The 17,737-nt window shown below is 41.5% G+C and overlaps 1 long non-coding RNA gene across 1 annotated transcript in view; it reads left to right on the top strand.

The window, feature by feature from the left end:
• Positions 1 to 4,917: 4,917 nt before the first annotated feature.
• LOC110343050 overlaps positions 4,918 to 17,737 on the top strand; it is a 43,902-nt gene continuing 31,082 nt past the window's right edge. Inside the window, exons 1-2 of the long non-coding RNA XR_005879147.1 lie at positions 4,918 to 5,083; positions 5,338 to 5,586. This is a non-coding gene — a long non-coding RNA (uncharacterized LOC110343050). The remainder of the gene's footprint in view (positions 5,084 to 5,337; positions 5,587 to 17,737) is intronic.

Here is a 17,737-nt window from a genome sequence, read left to right as displayed (position 1 = left end):
TGTACATGTGAGTGTGAGTGTTCAGAAGTTAGTGTGAGTGTTTGTTCAGTTAGTGTGTAAATATGTGAGTTTGTGTGTGTGAACATTAGTGAGGTGTGTGATTGTGTGACTGTATAAGTGAGTTTGAGTGTATATATGTGTAAAACTGTGTGTGCTTGTGTGTGAGTACATGTGTTTGAGTGTGTTAACGTATGAGAGCATGAGTTTGAGTGTGAATGTGAATATAGATGAGTGTGTCAATATGTAAGAGTATGTGAGACTGTGATTGTATGTGTGTTTGTGTGTCAATGTGTGAGTCTTGTGTGTGTTGCTATGAGTGTGTGTGCATGTGTGATTATGTGTATTTGTGTATATGAATAAGTGTGTGCTTGATTGAGTGTTATCTGTGTATATATTGTTGTGTTTTTAATGTATATAAGAACATGTGTGTGTGCACGTGTGAGTGTGCTATTTTGTATGTATTTGAGTGTTTCTGTCTCAGTGAATGCATGCATCTGAATATGATTGTGTTTTGTGAGTATGTGTGAGTGTGTGTATGCTTGTTTGTGTGAATATGTGAGTGTGTTCATGTGTATGTATATGTGTGTGTGTTTGCACAGTTATGTTTGTATGTGAACATACGGGCTGTCCAGAGCATGTCCACATCAAGAAATCTGTAGGCATTTAAGCAAAAACAGTCCTTGCAAGAAGTTAACATTTGGACTTCCTGATGGTATCAGGGAGGCCAACAGTAGTCAATTGAAAGTATAAGCAACATTATCTGAGGGAGAATATTAAGTTCTTTTCTCTGGACATTTGCTCCTTGTTCTGATTTGGAAACACAAGAGAACTGGCTAAGTCAGTAGAGGGGGAGTCAAAGACCACAGCACACTCACTTGCAAGGGGCTGAGTCTGTGTTGATGGGATGGGGAGGAGCTTTGCATGAGACCTGAGAATCAGACATTTCATTTAGCATAGCTTTTACTGCCTGGAAGTGTTTTGTAGTTACGGAGATAAGACCCAATTCTGTTTTGTCATTAAAAAATTCGAGTAGCTATGGATTGCTACTTGACATGTCAGGAAAGAGTGGGGTAGGGGACTCTGACACATTGAAAAGCAGTAGGAGGAGGAAAATACAGCTGCTTCCTGTTTGGACTCATTACGCTCAGCCCTTTCAATAAACTGGTTACACATCTATTGATCCTTGTGTAGTCATACAGTGACTAATAGCTGCTCACCCTGCATCTCACTAGCATGGGGTCTAAAGGAAGAAGAGCCACGGCAGAGCTCAGAAAACACAGATTCCTCGTCTACAGGGAGGATGAGAGAGCCGCCCCCACACCCGAAACTCTAAAGAGCTGGCGCCTAGAACACAGCTTTCTCTTGGTCCTGTTCGGAGTCACGGTCTGAGTCTGTGTCCTTTCTCTTTTCAGCCCCTAGCTCGCCTTCCATCCTCTTTCCTCCTTGGTCACGGCCATCTTTACCGCCCCTGGTCACGGCATGGTCCTCAGCAGCTTGCTCGGCTTCACCGTTCATGTTAATAGTCACGCCACCAGGCTCTGTCTGATTCAGCAGCAACCTTGAAAATGTCCCTTAGTTCCCATCTGAACCACTTGACACCATGTTCACAAGTGTTAGAGATCTCAGCGCTGATGACAGAGTCATGGGCAGACAAGAAATGCTCCTTGTTCTGGGAGTCCTTGGGGCTTTAAAAGGGGAACAGCTCAGAAGCCCGTGCATTATATGATTCCATGTTTATGAGTGCAGTGGCAGAGAGAGGTTCGGGGTGCAACGGAAGTCTAGTGGGATGGACTAGTTACCTGCTTAACAGAAGGTACAAGGCTCTGTGGGAGAGGGACATCACACATGGTCATTTAAGGCTGAGGCCACAGACCAGTAAGGAGTGAGGCAGGGGCGGGGGATCGCCCGGCAGGCAGCAGGCGAGCAGTGACAACCCCATCCGCTAAGACACAAAGGCAATGAGAGCAAAGTGAGAGATGACAAAAGAAGGGGAGAGAGAGAAAAGAGAGAGAGAAGGGTGTAAAGGGAAGCCTTTTCCTTGAGAGAAGCCTTCCTGCCAACCTGGTTCCAGAGCCGCATCAGTCCCAAATAAACACACAGGAGGCTATATTAATTATGAAGCTATTGGCCTTGCTTGTTTCTTACTGGCTAGCTCTGACTTAAGTATTTATCCCATAATTGTTAATCTAAGGATTTCTCTTACCGGAGAGGTTTCCGGGCTTCCTACTCCATGGCATTACATCTTGACTCTCTGTGTTTCTCCTTCCCAGAGTCCTCCTGGACTCCTAGTCCCACCTATCTTACTTTCCTATTGGCCAACAGTGCTTTATTGATGTATACACAGGACTTCCCCAACATCTCCTCTTTTCTGTTTAAACAAAAAGAAAGGTCTTAACTTTAACATAGTCAAACTATATATAACAGAAGAGTTATCAAGTAAGAACATAGTTACAATATTTTAGCAAGATTTAAAGAAAATATCATCCATCCCATCCTTGTGAGTCCAAAGTTCTATGTGTAGCTTATCTTTTATCATTACTAAGGAAAACTATAACTATAACTATCTGTCTTCAACTCCATCAAAGACCACAGAAGGATAATATATAAACACTAGGATTGACAGAGACATCTTGCTACCTGGACAGTCACCCAAAGTTCCTCTGTAACATTGGGGCATCCATCTTCAGTCCATAGGCCACAATGTATCCAGAAGATTTCTCAGCAAAGTAGGACATTTCAAAACTGTCCATCTGCATTGGCAGTCTGTCAGTCATTTCTCTGTGTCCTGCAGAAAGTCTCGTAGACTCTTTCATGAAGCAGGAACCCTGTAAGACTGAGTTCAGAAGTCACTTTCCTGTGGGTCCTGCATGTCCAGTTTATACAGCAACAATCAAACAGCCTAGGCAAGAGCAGTTGTTGAAAGAAAACTTCATAACGAGTTTCTTTGATGCCCATCTTCCTCTCAGACGTAATTGGTGCTGCCAGGAGCAGACATTTCTCATTGTCAAGAAAAACCCTAAACCATTTTAAATGCCATTTTCTGAAGGTCTTTGAAAGGTTTGAAGACTGTCTATCTGTCTCAAATACATCTCTCTATATCTAGAAAACCCAACTCTCCTAACTATAAGTTCTGACTATTATAAGTAACTATCTATAATCTGTATTTAATTATGCATTACATTTTAAAAGATCAGTATAAGCACAATACTTAATCAAGAGGAGAAACATACATATCACAAAATTGACCTTGAATTTGTATCACTAAATGAAAAACAATACTCATACCATAATTCCCCTTTTTCCTTTAAAAAGAGATTGGTTGTGATCATTAACCAATTATAAACAATCCCATTTAAATGAAAACAAAGATTTATAAACAAGATGGGAATTAGGACATTGCTCATTCCAAACGGCTTTGTGCTGGAAGGGGGCGCTGTTCATACCATGGGGATCATGACAAAACTCAGAAACCTGTGTAAGTCCTTATTTTCAGGGTCTGTGAAGCTCCATCATCTTAGCTGTCTCAATTGTTGAAACACCTGGCCCACTGCTTCCGGGGGTCTTGGTTCATCAAACCACAGAAGCCTGGAAGGAATCCTCAGCTTTTCATTTTCTGTAAAAACATAAATAAAAACTCCTTTCCCAAGTAACATATCTTTATACTTAAATTTTGAAGTCAAGGCATTTTCAAAAGATATAAGTTGAATTAATTCAGCAGCATTTATAATCAAGTGTACTTTAGCAGTTGTTCCTTCCTGAGCAATCGAAAAACTGGAAAACATAATAGCGTACAGTATCTAGACTCTCTGTGTATTTTCCATCTTTAGGTGGCTTATTTATTTATCAATTATTACTTTATTTATTTTACTTTCATTTATTTTTCTCTGAGACAGGGTTTCTCTTTGGAAATCTGCCTGCCCCTGCCTCTGGAGTAATTCCTACCGTCTTGCGCCACCACAACCGGCTTCTCTATTTATTTAACACTATGCCTTTTCGTTTTCTCTCTCAATCTTACGTATATTATTAAACACACTGTAAACCTTTAGAGGTTTTGTTCATCCAAGTCTGACTTTACTGTAAATCTTTACGTTTTTCTGGCCAAGTGTCTTATCTGTTAAAACCTCGGCTGTTTTAAACTGCGGTTTTTCCAAGATGGCGGGCGTAAGCCTGACTCCAGCTGCCGGCTTGGAGATGAGGTCACTGCCACTTCCAGCTGTACATACAACTTTTAAATCATTAGCAAAGCCTCTTAAAAGAACCTTGCTGGTTTTTTTTTTATGCTGAGTCAGGATGACTGCCTTAAGCAAGCCACGAGTCTCTGCTTGCTGCTAGCAAAACAGCTCACCTGAGAAAATGCTGCTACCAAAAATCTGTGCTTCTCTCTGTTCTTCTGTTTCTAAAATTCCTTTAAAGCTTTTGCCATTCTACATGGAAATTCAATCCCGCTCTGACACCATTTTGTAAAAGGAAACCTTTTCCTTGAGAGAAGCCTTCCCGCCAGCCTGGTTCCAGAGCTGCATCAGTCCCAAATAAACACACAGGAGGCTATATTAATTATGAAGCTGTTGGCCTTGCTTGTTTCTTACTGGCTAGCTCTGACTTAAGTATTTATCCCATAATTGTTAATCTAAGGATTTCTCTTACGGGAGAGGTTTCCGGGCTTCCTACTCCATGGTGTTACATCTTGACTCTCTATCTTTCTCCTTCCCAGAGTCTTCCTCGACTTTTAGTCCCACCTATCTTACTTTCCTATTGGCTAACAGTGCTTTATTGACGTATACACAGGACTTCCCCAACAGAGGGGAGAGAGAGAGAGGGAAAGACACACACACACACACACACACACACAGAGAGAGAGAGAGAGAGAGAGAGAGAGAGAGAGAGAGAGAGAGAGAGAGAGAGAGAGAGAGAGAGGGATCAGGACATATGCATCTATAAATTGAGAAGTTGTTCTAGCAGTGATGAGAAAGCAAGTCAAGAGACCATTTCCGTGGTCCAGATGAGAGTTAGGAGGGACCGGAGGTACAGACGTGGGAGTGGTGTGAAAAGAAGAAATGCGTTGAGTAAGAGAAAGTCTAAGAAGGTAACCAGCGGCTTCCCATGTAGCTGAATATTCAAATCATGTACAGACCATCGCAACTGTCTGAATTCACAGGCTGTAGCCCTTACAATTAAAACCTGTTGAGGCAATGTGACGGTGACTTGGGTGCTACGGCACTGGGCTGTGGATTTTCCCTGCCAGAAGACGGGGAAAAGACATGTACTTCTGACTCAACCAGAAATTAAGTAAGAGCTACAGCCAACAGCACTCTGACCCCCCTTTAAACACCTCGGCAGGCTATCAACATCCTTGCCCGGATGCCTTTACGCATGCCCACTCCCGCTGGAAGGATTCCTCCAGGCTTCCATTCACCCTACCCATTCACGACCTTGGAGAAGCATTCCAGCTGAAATCTACTGTGGATACTTCTTCATACCCTTCCTCCTCCTTCCTCCAGATGAGTGAGATGATGACCCTCGTCTGCCTGAGATCTTACTGGGAAAGAGATCGGGCCTACTGCATGGCAGGCTATCACTAGATAATGGGTGAGTGTCAAAAATCATTTTTTATCAGCTTATGATTAAAGGACGTTGTGAAAACTAGGAGCTTGAGCGATGGCTTGGTTGGAAAAGTGCCTGTTGTATAAGCTTGAGGTTTCATTCCGTTTAAGATGAAAGCTGTAACCCCATCAGAAGTAGTAGTCACAAAATGATCCTATTAATTCTCTTTTGAACGGGGGGAGGGGGCCTCAGAAAAAAACAAACAAAAGCAAAAACAACTGTCGGATTATGATCCCACCCCCAGGCTACTGTGCAATGCTAACTACTCCTTTCCTGGGACCTGTAGCAGACAACTTTGCTGGGGCACAGTGGGCACTGAACTTTTGACTCTGTTCTTCAGGGTGTATGCTTAAAGCTGAATTAGAAAATTACAAGCAATATGGACGAATGGGCATGTGGTGTCTCATTTTTGCCTCGTTATGCACTAGATTTGGGATCTCCAGTTGCGTGAATGATAGCGGAATATATCAGTCCATCGTTATACTCACTCATGCTCCAATGCCGTCTGCTTCTCCTCCCACATGGAGCTGTGCCAATCATGGCGTACAGCTGTGGTTAAGACGCGTCACATGTCTGCAGAAAACTACCCTGAGGCATTTGTTACGGAATCGTGTGTGAGACTGCAAGGAAACCTGAGGAAATTGGGCGTGGCCTTAATATGCACTCCCCTGCACCTGCTTCCATGCTCAGCCCTCATCTCACACCCCTGGTGTGTCCTCAAAGAGGAAACTTTATTTTTTTTCCTTTTTCTTTTCAAGGCTCTGAGTTACCCTCATAGCTCCCGCTGTGTTCTGGGTGAATGAGACACTTGCCACCATCTTCTGGTACCTCAGCCTGGTTTCCCCATTTTTGTAGATAATTCTTAGAGGTGGCAGTGCTTCGGGAGGGACAGCAGATAGAAATGTTCTGAAAGCACGCTGGCTGCTTATAGCACTCTGTAAACGCCTGATGATAATAATATACAGTAGGGCATCCTCCCTTGAAAGCAGCAGGAGGGTCTCCTTCCATAATGACCTGACAGATGGGTTATGGTGTCTAATCCCCTTAAACCCCCAAAGCTCTTTGATAGTGGGTGCTGTAAAGGGCCGGATTAGAGCACACGCTGCTCTTTTATTGAGCCCTTTCTTTCAGTATCTATGTCGCGTTCAATTGCTTCCTTCTCTAAGTGTGGTCCATGTTAACCTGCTACCTGCAGGAACAATTAGGAGCAAAAATAGAGACTAAAGGACAGTGCACTCCGGTAGGAGAAATTAGTTAATGCTTGTTGTCCCCAATATTAAAAATCCACTCTGCCCTTCGCATGTGGCTTTTATCGAAGGTTCCTGCCCTCCTAATTCCTGACTATTAATCTCAAGCTGTGGGTATTTGTCGATGTTGGACACAGGCTCCTTGTGTGTGTGTGATAGTCCTGTATGCGGCTTTAGTGATATCAATTCTACATCAGCGAGGCTTAGAGAAATCACAGGCAGTTTAGGATATTTGTGGCACTTATGTAAGAGCCCAGTCTTTCAATCAGCTCCAGGTGGGGAAGGGATAATTAATGACTATTCTACTCTGGTCTCAACTCTGCTTTTTAAGCTAGATAGGACCAAGATGCGTTACAACGTTCCACTTTTTTTCTGTGCCTGTCTTTTGGGCATCGTTGTTAAAGATATCAGATCCCCAAACATTTTGTTGCAGTTTCTGAATCCAAATTCATTACCCATCCTTAATTACCGCTTGGGCCTCCTTCGCATGCTTAGAGGTACAGGTTGTTTTGACATCATCCAGCGTGAGTAGTTTACACAATCAGACAGAGGACAGACGAAGAGCTGCACACAGTGACTGTCTTGAAACTGGACAAATGCCAGCCAGCAATCAGCATTTAGCTCACCGTCTCTCTGAATCTGGGGTACATAGTTAATACCTCAAGATGGTTCGTCAATGACTTTTCTGAGAATTTCCTACTTTTATGTTGGGTGGTCCTCCCCTTCTCTAAGATGTCACTTTGGCATTTGTGCCCTCTCCTCTTCTGCATTTCCGTACATTCCTTATTTTCTGAATCTCTTTCATGGTACAGAGGGCTGTAATATATTACGGCTTAACAACAATTCTTATGTTGACTCTACGCTACCCTCAAGCTTTTATTAGTTTCTGAGCAGCAGAGCTTTCCAAAAGGGCTATCACCACACATCCTGTCTCCATGTTTCAGTTCTGTTTGTGTGGCAAGAACACATTAACAAAGTCTGAGTCATTTACAAAGATAGAAAAATTTATCCCTCGTTGTGTTGACCATCTGGAAGTTCCACATATAGATGCCATCAGGTTTGTCTACTTCCAAGGTGGCAACAGGGAGAGGAGGTAAAAATGGAGGACTAGGGAAGTTCTCTCTACTTCTTTTATAAGGCACGGATTCATTCATGAGGGCAGAACTCTCACAATTTAATGACTTTGTGAAGATTCCAACCCTTAAGACCACTGTAATGAGAACTGAGTCCGACATAAACCTTAGAGAGGGCACATGAGAATCAGGGACTTCGCGTGTGATTTTCTCATTATATGGTCTCCCTTAGTGTTGTGTGTGTGTGTGTGTGTGTGTGTGTGTGTGTGTGTGTGTGTGTTCAATGGTGTTAACTCTAACCACAAATGCCCAGGGAACCTTTATTACATTCAGTTTATTCACTTGTAAATAAAACCTGTTGCTCCTTTTACACTCACCTATTTTACTGATTCATGTAAGTAGCCAGTGTATAAGTAGCCATGTGAATATCCACAGCATAGTTTATTTTCCGTATAGACTTCTCCCAAACTCCAGAGTTCCTTTGTGTCCCAAGGTAGGCTAATCTGTATTTCACAGACAATCACGTTTTGAATCTAAGTCCTCATTTTTGTGTGTGTGTGTTCATGTAAGAGGGACAAAACTTTTTAAACGTTTAAGTTTCTTGGTTCAGCATACTTTTGAGATTCATCTAGTTGTTGCTTGTATAAACAATCCATGTTTGTTATTTCCTAGTTGTAATTGTGTGGCAATTCCGCAGATGTTTCTGTGATCATTTTTAGTCTAATCTCAGGTTGATGGACATTTGGGGATGTTTGGGCCATTGTCTTTTTTTTTGTCTATGATGAATAAGTTTCCTTAAAAACACAGGTGTTTTGTTGCCATTTGTTTTTGTTTCTCACGGGTCATTTTCTGGGAAAGGAACTGTCCAGTAGTAGAGTAGATGAGTGGTTAATGTTATAAGAAACTGCTGGTGTTCAAACATTCTCACACCATTTTGTGCGTCTGTCAGCCTTGTACGGACTCTGGTTGTCTCACAGTCTCACCCACGTACGGTGGTGTCAGCATTTTAATTTCAGGCAGTTCTGGAGCATGGGAAATGGTACTGTACTTTGAGTTGCGTTTGCGTTTGCCGAGTGAAAAGTCTTCAAGTATTTGCCGGCTACTTCCGTGCTTTGTGAAAATTGTTCGGGCCTTTTGACCACTTGAAAACATGGAGGTCGTGTCGGTGAGTGGGCGCAGCGCTTGCGCTGTCCAAGCACAAATACATGCGCTCCCTCTCCAGCTGGGGTACAGAGACACCCAAATCCCAGGGGCTTCTTTGGCAGCCACTCAAGTTGGAGCAGGCTGAGTAAAGATCCTGTTCACTCACCAAGGAGACGCAGCATGGGGAGAGACATCCTAGCATCCGTCTCTGGCCTCCACGTGGATTGGTTTGGGTGACTGGTGCCGCATACACACATGGACATCCACCGCACACAAGCAGGCATATGTACAGCTTTTCAAAAGATTGTTTTGTTTTGTTTTATGCAACTGAGTGTTCTGGCTACTTGTACATATGGAACAGTGCTCATACCTGGTGCCTGTGGAGTCTAGAAGAGGGCATCAGATCCATTGGAAGTATGATAAACTTACAGATAATTGTGAGCCACCATGTGGGTGCTGAGAACTGAGCCTGGGTCCTCAGCAAGAATGGAAAAAAGTGATCTTAATTGCTGAGTTATCCCTCCAGCTCCAGACACTCAAAAAATTAAAAATGAAGTTTTTAAAATAATTATAGTAACGAACTGTATTCTGTATGCGAATCCTTTGTTAGACTTGTATTCCAGGGGTTTCCTGTAGCGTGTCTTCCCCTTTGGCTTGTTTAAATTAAGTATATTGTTAATGAAACATTACTATTGATAGTGATTTTGTCACTACGCCTTTTAGATCCGTTACTTTTGTGTGTGCTTCATGTAAAAAAGTCTTTGCGCATCACAAATGATGAGGTGTTCTTTCATATTTTCTTCTCCAGGTTTTATTGACTTGGCTCTTACATTTAATTCTGTAATCCGTCTCAAATTAGGTTTTGTCTATTCAGTGAGACAAGTGTCAGGGATCATTAATTCTTCCAGAAGGATGCTTCACTGCTATACCATCATTATTTGAAAGGCATTTTCTTCCCCTACCGAATTATCTTGGCACTTTGATAAAAATCTTCCTCGTTTTTATGTAACACATTTTATTTTTTTTATCTGCATGTGCATGTCTGTGTGCCTGCATACCCGTGTGTGTGTGTGCTCTCGTGCCGACGCCTGTAGAAGTCAAACATTGAGTCATAGCCCTTGGAGAAGGCGTTACAGGTGTTCAGCTGCCTGTCTCAGGGGCTGGGAACGGAGCCTTGCTTCCTTGTCAGAGTGGCATGTACTTTTGATTGTTGAACCATCTCTCAAGCCTTCCTTATGTGCTCTGTTTCACCAAATATTGTAGCTTTGTATTTCTGCTAATGCGCATCAAGTACTCTGGCCTTATGTCAAGTATTATTACTGATTCAGCTTTATGCGTGTTTCCTTAGGAGGGTGTTTTAGTCAGCTGTAAGCACTTTATTTTACCATATGAATTTAAGAACCTAAGTGTCAAATTTTGTGAAATTCTTGCGGGCTTGGACTGGTATCACTCTGGTTAAATCACATACCAATTTGAGTAAAATCACCACTTGAACACGATTGCATGCTCTAACAAGCGGATGTGGCTTAATCTCTCCATCTATTTAGTACTTCTTTAATACTTCCCAGAATTGTAGAGTCTTTAATGGCCAGTACGCTTTTTGTTTAATGGTATACACACATATTACTCAGTGTTGATGCCGTTGTAAAATGTGCTTGTGCATGGGTTATAGGGGCACAATGGCCTCCATCGCCTTGTTTTTAGTTCCGCCTGTGGGAGCATTTCTGTTCCTTCTCTGTGGGGCAAGAGTGTCTGTCTGTCCCCACGGCTGGCAGGTGTTTAGTTATGTGAGTTCCATCTATATTTGGTGGTCTGATATGTTTTAAGATCTGGTGGTTTTGCAGTTTGATGGGCTGCCCTCCTCAGCTATTGGGGTGAGCGGTGGTCTCTGTAAGCTCTGCTTACTTAAGGCAAGAGTGGAACAGGCCTGCTTTTCCTTGCTGTGTTACTGCCTGCTGCTACTCATTAGCTCTGCACACCTTGCCTTGAGTTTTCACGTCATACACTAGTTTCCAGCGGCTCCTGCCTCTTAAGTATGTGTCTCAACATGGTTAAAATGCTATTTAATTTTTATTTTTTATTTTTTATTTTTTTGGTTTTTCGACACAGGATTTCTCTGTATTGTTTTGGAGGCTGTCCTGGAACTCGCTTCTGTAGACCAGGCTGGCCTTGAACTCACAGAGATCCGCCTGCCTCTGCCTCCTGAATGCTGGGATTAAAGGTGTGCGCCACCAATGTCTGGCTTAAAACGCTATTTTATGATATGCGCGTTACATAATAACAATAAAGGTGATTGTATTTTCCCGTGTCCTTCCTTTTAAGCGTCATCATTTCTTCTCTTGGCTTCTCCTTATTAAGTGTCAGTATGGTCCCGTCGGGTCGCTTCCGGTTAGTGATGACGTGCGTGTCTTTCGCCTTCTATTGCTGTCAGCATTCTGCGTCTTTGCACTTAAACTTTAGATTTGAAATCTGTTTCTTTAAAACAGCATATATCATACTTTCTAACCCAGACGATAACCTCTGATTTCCTCCCCTCTCCCTCGTGTGCCTTCCTCCATTGCTCTCTCTTTCTCTCTGCATCGGGAAGTGCTGAACCCAGGGCTCTGTCTCAGCCCGCACTCCCTGACTTGCAGCAGTCTCTGATTGTAACTGCTTTCCATCATGCTGGTTTCACGCAGCTTCTGAAACGGCTGCCGCACATTTCTGTCTTGCTATTTGCTTTCAACCTGTCCCACCTGTTCACGTTTCTTCTCCTTCCCCTGCCTTTCTCTGCGTCCCTTGGCACTCCGGTCGCCACGCCCACGCAGTCACCGTGCTTTATCCACAGCGGTGAAGAGCCAAGCATGCCCTTTGTCGTTTCATTGTTCGCACTCATTGTGTTCTTCTGCCAGACACCCTGGAACCTGTGACCTCTTCTTCCCTCGCTGTCCCAAGGCCTTCCACTAACACCCTATTCACCCTAGTTTTTTTAACAGTAGTACAATTCAATTTATTACTTGATGCTGCAATTGCTTTTTTAAAATTTTCTTTTATGAAGACTATGAGATAAACTCTGGAGAACAGATCTGTATCTTCTTCTTCATGACTCTCTCACCTGCCCTTTAAATGAAATCCAGTGATTAGCAGGTATCCAGAAATACCTTCGGAATAAATGAAAGAGATGGACACGTACAGAAAAGCCAATGATCCATATTGATAAAGAAGATCCATATTGATAAAGAAGATCCATATTGATAAAGAAGATCCATATTGATAAAGAAGATCCATATTGATAAAGAAGATCCATATTGATAAGAAGATCCATATTGATAAAGAAGATCCATATTGATAAAGAAGATCCATATTGATAAAGAAGATCCATATTGATAAAGAAGATCCATATTGATAAAGAAGATCCATATTGATAAAGATCCATATTGATAAAGAAGATCCATATTGATAAAGAAGATCCATATTGATAAAGAAGATCCATATTGATAAAGAAGATCCATATTGATAAAGAAGATCCATATTGATAAAGATCCATATTGATAAAGAAGATCCATATTGATAAAGAAGATCCATATTGATAAAGAAGATCCATATTGATAAAGAAGATCCATATTGATAAAGAAGAAGATCCATATTGATAAAGAAGATCCATATTGATAAAGAAGATCCATATTGATAAAGAAGATCCATATTGATAAAGAAGATCCATATTGATAAAGAAGATCCATATTGATAAAGAAGATCCATATTGATAAAGAAGATCCATATTGATAAAGAAGATCCATATTGATAAAGAAGATCCATATTGATAAAGATCCATATTGATAAAGAAGATCCATATTGATAAAGAAGATCCATATTGATAAAGAAGATCCATATTGATAAAGAAGATCCATATTGATAAAGATCCATATTGATAAAGAAGATCCATATTGATAAAGAAGATCCATATTGATAAAGATCCATATTGATAAAGAAGATCCATATTGATAAAGAAGATCCATATTGATAAAGAAGATCCATATTGATAAAGAAGATCCATATTGATAAAGAAGATCCATATTGATAAAGATCCATATTGATAAAGAAGATCCATATTGATAAAGAAGATCCATATTGATAACGCCACCCAGACTGAAACACAGAACAGCAAGCGTTTTTTTCATAGCAAGGAATGATAGCATAATATAAACAGAAAATGAATAATGCCGGGTTTCAGTTGCTTTTGTTTCTATGTTACCTGTCAAGGAGACCAATCTTCAATCTTCAGCCTTCCCGTAAGAGAAATGAAACTACATTGTAAGAATAGAGCTAAAGACCTGTACATTCTAGAAGAGTGGTTCCTCAACCTTCCTAATGCTGTGACCCCTTAATACAATTTCTCTTGCTGTAGTGATCCCATACATAAAATTATTTTTGTTGCCAATTCATAACTGTAGTTTTGCTACTGTTATGGATTGTAATGTGAGCATCTGACATGTAGGTGTCTTAAGTGGCCCCCACGAAAGGGTCAGTCAGTGACCAAAGACGTTGAAACCAGCAGGTTGAGAACTGTTGGTCTAGATTGTGCCTGTGTCCTTTAGTGTGGACAGCTGGTGTGCTGTGAACTTGAACAAGCAGGAGTCGCTTCAGAAGAGGGAACCTCAGTTGAGAAAATGTTCCTGTAGGCAAGCCTGTGGGGGCATTTTCTTGATGGATGACTGATATGGTAGGGTCCAGCCTCCTGACTGCCATCCCTGGGAAGGTGGTCCTAGGGTGTATAAGGAAGTAAATTTAGGAGTATGTAGGAAGCAGCATTCTTCCATGGCCTCTGATTTTGCGCCTGCTTCCTGTTATACCTGTAACGTGGTATAATTAGTCAAAGAGTTGCATAAAATTAATAATGAAATCACCAGGACCAGTATATATTCTCTGTCTGGCAATAAAGAGTTACATTTAGTACCCTAGCCTGTGATAAGGACCAATCTAAACTCCACTAAAAAATTAAATTCAAGGGTGATTTGGCTTATATGAAATCATAGTCTAATAAATATGCTCAGAATCACAGTATTGGACTAAAGATTAGGATTCACTGTAGAATCACAAGATGCAGGCTATACTGAAAAAAATCCCTTTGGGGAAGGATACAACTTAGGTGCTGTTGCTTCAGGATCTATTGAAAGTTGATTTTAGCCACGATTGGGTATTATTACACCATGTCTGAGATAGACAACTTGACAAATTATAGAAGATGACAAACAGACAAAAACATTCATTTGGTGTTTCAAACCTCAGGAAAATGGAGCTGTGTAGACTGAGTTTCTGTTCCACCTGGTCCCACAGCCATTTAGCCCCAAATAAACATGTAGAGAGAGGCTTATATGAATTATAAACGGTTTGGTTGATGGCTTAGGCTACTTATTGGCTATCTCTCTTTTGATTATTAACCCATTACTATTAATCTATGTATTTCTACATGACCTCATCTTACCGGAGAGTGCCTGGCGTCTTATCTTCCCAGTAGCTGCATGGAGTCTCTCTCGCTGCCTCTCTCTGCATCCTCTCCCGAGAATTTCCCCTCATCATGTAGCCCCGCCCACACTTCCTGCCTGGCTACTGGACAATCAGTGTTTTATTCATTAACCAATAAGAGAAACACGGAGACAGAAGGACGTCCCCCATTCAGAGCTGGGCAAATTGCTTGCTGTGCAAGATGAGGACCTGAGCATGGATACCAAACACCGGTGTAAAGGAGAGTGTGGCTGCATATGTAACCCCAGCGCTGGGGGCGAGGCGATGGGCATCTTCCTGGAGCTCAATGGCTGGTCAGCCTAGCCAATTGCTGAGCTATGGGTTCAATAAGAGACCTCGTCTACAATAATAAGGTGGAGAGAAGCTGATGAATATTGACTACTGGGCTTCACATACACGTGCACACGAACCTTCATGTTCATATGTACATGCACACATAGAAACACACACACAATATCACACATACACAACCTTAGGGAAGTAATCCATATCCACTGGGTATCTACTGGTTACTGAGCACTATGAATGGTTCCCAGGACACAATGCTATTAAGGCTGTCTGACCTCAGGGAGTTTTCAGAGAGATAAATGCGAGAAATTGATGTCAGTCCCAGGCAGAATAACAGGACAACCATTGAACTGATGAAAAGATTTACTAAAATCAAGATATACACCTGTAATTCTTTTTTTTTTGTGTCAGAGTCATTTTTATGGAAGATGTTAGAAATGCATTGTTTTATTTTGACTTTTTGCAGCTGCATTACAGTAAGCTCTGAGACACTGGGTCTCTTTGAAGTAAGATTGGGTAATGTCATAACAAGTAGAGGGAATATATTTCTGACAAATTAATCAATATTAATCTGGTAGCAAGCTTATAATATTTCTATCTTCAAACAGGTTCTGTGTAACAGTCTGTTAATAGTTTGCTTGGAAATATGAAAGGTGTGATTTTCAGACATGGTAATAAGGTGAAGCTGGGGAAATTGTCAAATATTTGATGTAGAGACATCAAGAGATAAATTAGAAGTCTTGCCTCCACATCTCACTGGCTCCCATCAAATATATCAGTCTTGTGTAATGTTTGGCAAATGCTTTTTTAATCACTCTCTGAGATGTGTCCTGTCTAACCTCCAAAGGGTCTCTCGTGTAGAAATTCTGTAGCGTTTTCCGTGTAGAGTTTGGAAAATTTGGCAAGATGGAGGTCAGAGTTTCCTAAACCAGGGTCATGGGACAGAATGTGGAGGTCACAAAACACTCAGCAACAGCAAACATTTTCTGAAGGTGTACTGTTCAAAACTCAACTTTAAAAAAAAATCAACAACGACTTGAATCTGACATGTTCCTGGAAGCTCTCATGTGTGTTGAGTCACACAGCGTCACCTCAGCCTCGGCCTTGAACACACAACACAACCACCTTGCTCTGCGCATTGGTACCACCCTGCCATGCAACACCAGTAAGCCCTGCCTGATGCCTTCACCTTCGACTATTGTGCGTTATGAACTGCGGCGCTGTTGCCGGACATGGCTTTCTGTTCTTATTTAATGGCTTAATTTTAGAAAGCAAAGATTTTAAATGTTTTCCTTCCATCAGTCTACAGCTTATATCAAATTATATTATTTTTGTATTGTATTGTATTAGATTATTTGATTTAAAAGACCCCTGTTTGAATCGATGGCCTGATTTTGTAAAAACAAAACAAAACAAACAAACAAACAAAAAAACCCCAAGAAAATGTTGAATGAATTTTGATTTGGAATTAAGGCAGAATTTCCTTAATTTCTAAAATGGCCATAAATATACGTCTGCAATTTAGTGACATGTGTTTATGCTAATTGGAGTTCTCAACATTGATGACTATAAAAGTATCAGTCAGTTCTAAAAAATGTTGGCGATGGTCCATGCCTATATCAAATATTCATTCAAGGTTTAATTCTTACGTAAATCAGACAAGGACATCTACAACATTAGTGTACAAATTTTCTTTCATCTTTAGTAAGCGGTACAATTATATGCGTACAAAAGAACTGTTTTAAAATAAATTTCTTCATGATTTATGAGTGACAAATGCTTGATTCATAAGTCTATGTCTAGATACCCAGGACCATGCACAATTTCTGAGGCAAAAAGAGGCCAATAAATGGGGAAAGCTTCAAGAGTGCAACCTGGGTCAAAGTAAGTAAGTCAGAGACAGTGACATAAACTTAGGGGAAAGGCTTGGAATAGGTGGCAAAGCTTTGCAACAACTTTTGTTTTGCTTGTTTCTTTAATTAATTTTTATTTAAATTAAAACAATCTTATTTTACATAGCAATTGCAATTCCTTCTTCCTCCTGTCCTCCCATCCTCCCACTATCTCCCCTTCATACCCCCATCTACTCCTCAGAGAGGATGAGGCTTTCCATGGGGGACCATCAAAGTCTGTCACATTATTTGGCAGGACCCAGGCCCTAACCCACTCCCCCTCTAGGTTGATGGAGTATCCCTCACAGAGAATGGGTTCCAAAAGCCTGTTCATGCACAAGGGGTAAATACTGGTTCCAATGCCATAGACTGCACAGGTCCCCCACCTGGCCCACGTTCAGGGGGGACCTGTCTCATGCAGGTTCCCTAACTGTAAGTCTGGGGTCCTTGAGCTCCCACCCGCTCAGTTCAGCTGTTTCTGTTTGTTTCCTCAGCATGGTCTGAACTCCTGGAATCCAGTTGTAGAGAGGGAGGAGTGATGAGCAAAGGGGTCGAGCCAACTTCTATTTTAAAAGTAACTAAGGGAGCCCAATCCAAGAGCCGCGTGAGACATAGTCACAAGCTAGTGTGATCTTGGTTTGTAAAGTTGAAAATGTAGAACACAAACTGTCCGGAGATCATCTATAACACTCCAGAAAATAGAATTGTAGCAGCAGGGCAATTGATAGGGTAAAGAGACTTCGAATCTTGGTATGAGGGCTGGGGAGATGGCTTGGCTTGGTGGGCAAAGTGCTTGCCATACTAACAAAAGGGAGAATTTGATGCCAATTATCATCGTGAAAAGCTACATGCCCAGTTTGTGTGTGTGGGGGGGAAGGAAAGGTTAAAAAAGCTGGGAATAACTATATTGGAGATGGCTTGAAGGTAGAAGATATGATAGGATAGAAGAGAGGCTGTCACTGTTGGGGAAAAAGAAAAATATTCATTATTA

The sequence above is a fragment of the Mesocricetus auratus genome, unplaced genomic scaffold (assembly GCF_017639785.1).
Source record: "Mesocricetus auratus isolate SY011 unplaced genomic scaffold, BCM_Maur_2.0 Super-Scaffold_100009, whole genome shotgun sequence".
In the NCBI taxonomy this organism is placed as follows: Eukaryota; Metazoa; Chordata; class Mammalia; order Rodentia; family Cricetidae; genus Mesocricetus; species Mesocricetus auratus.
The sequence above is the reverse complement of the archived record's forward strand: the minus strand, read 5'-3'. Positions and strand labels throughout refer to the sequence as shown.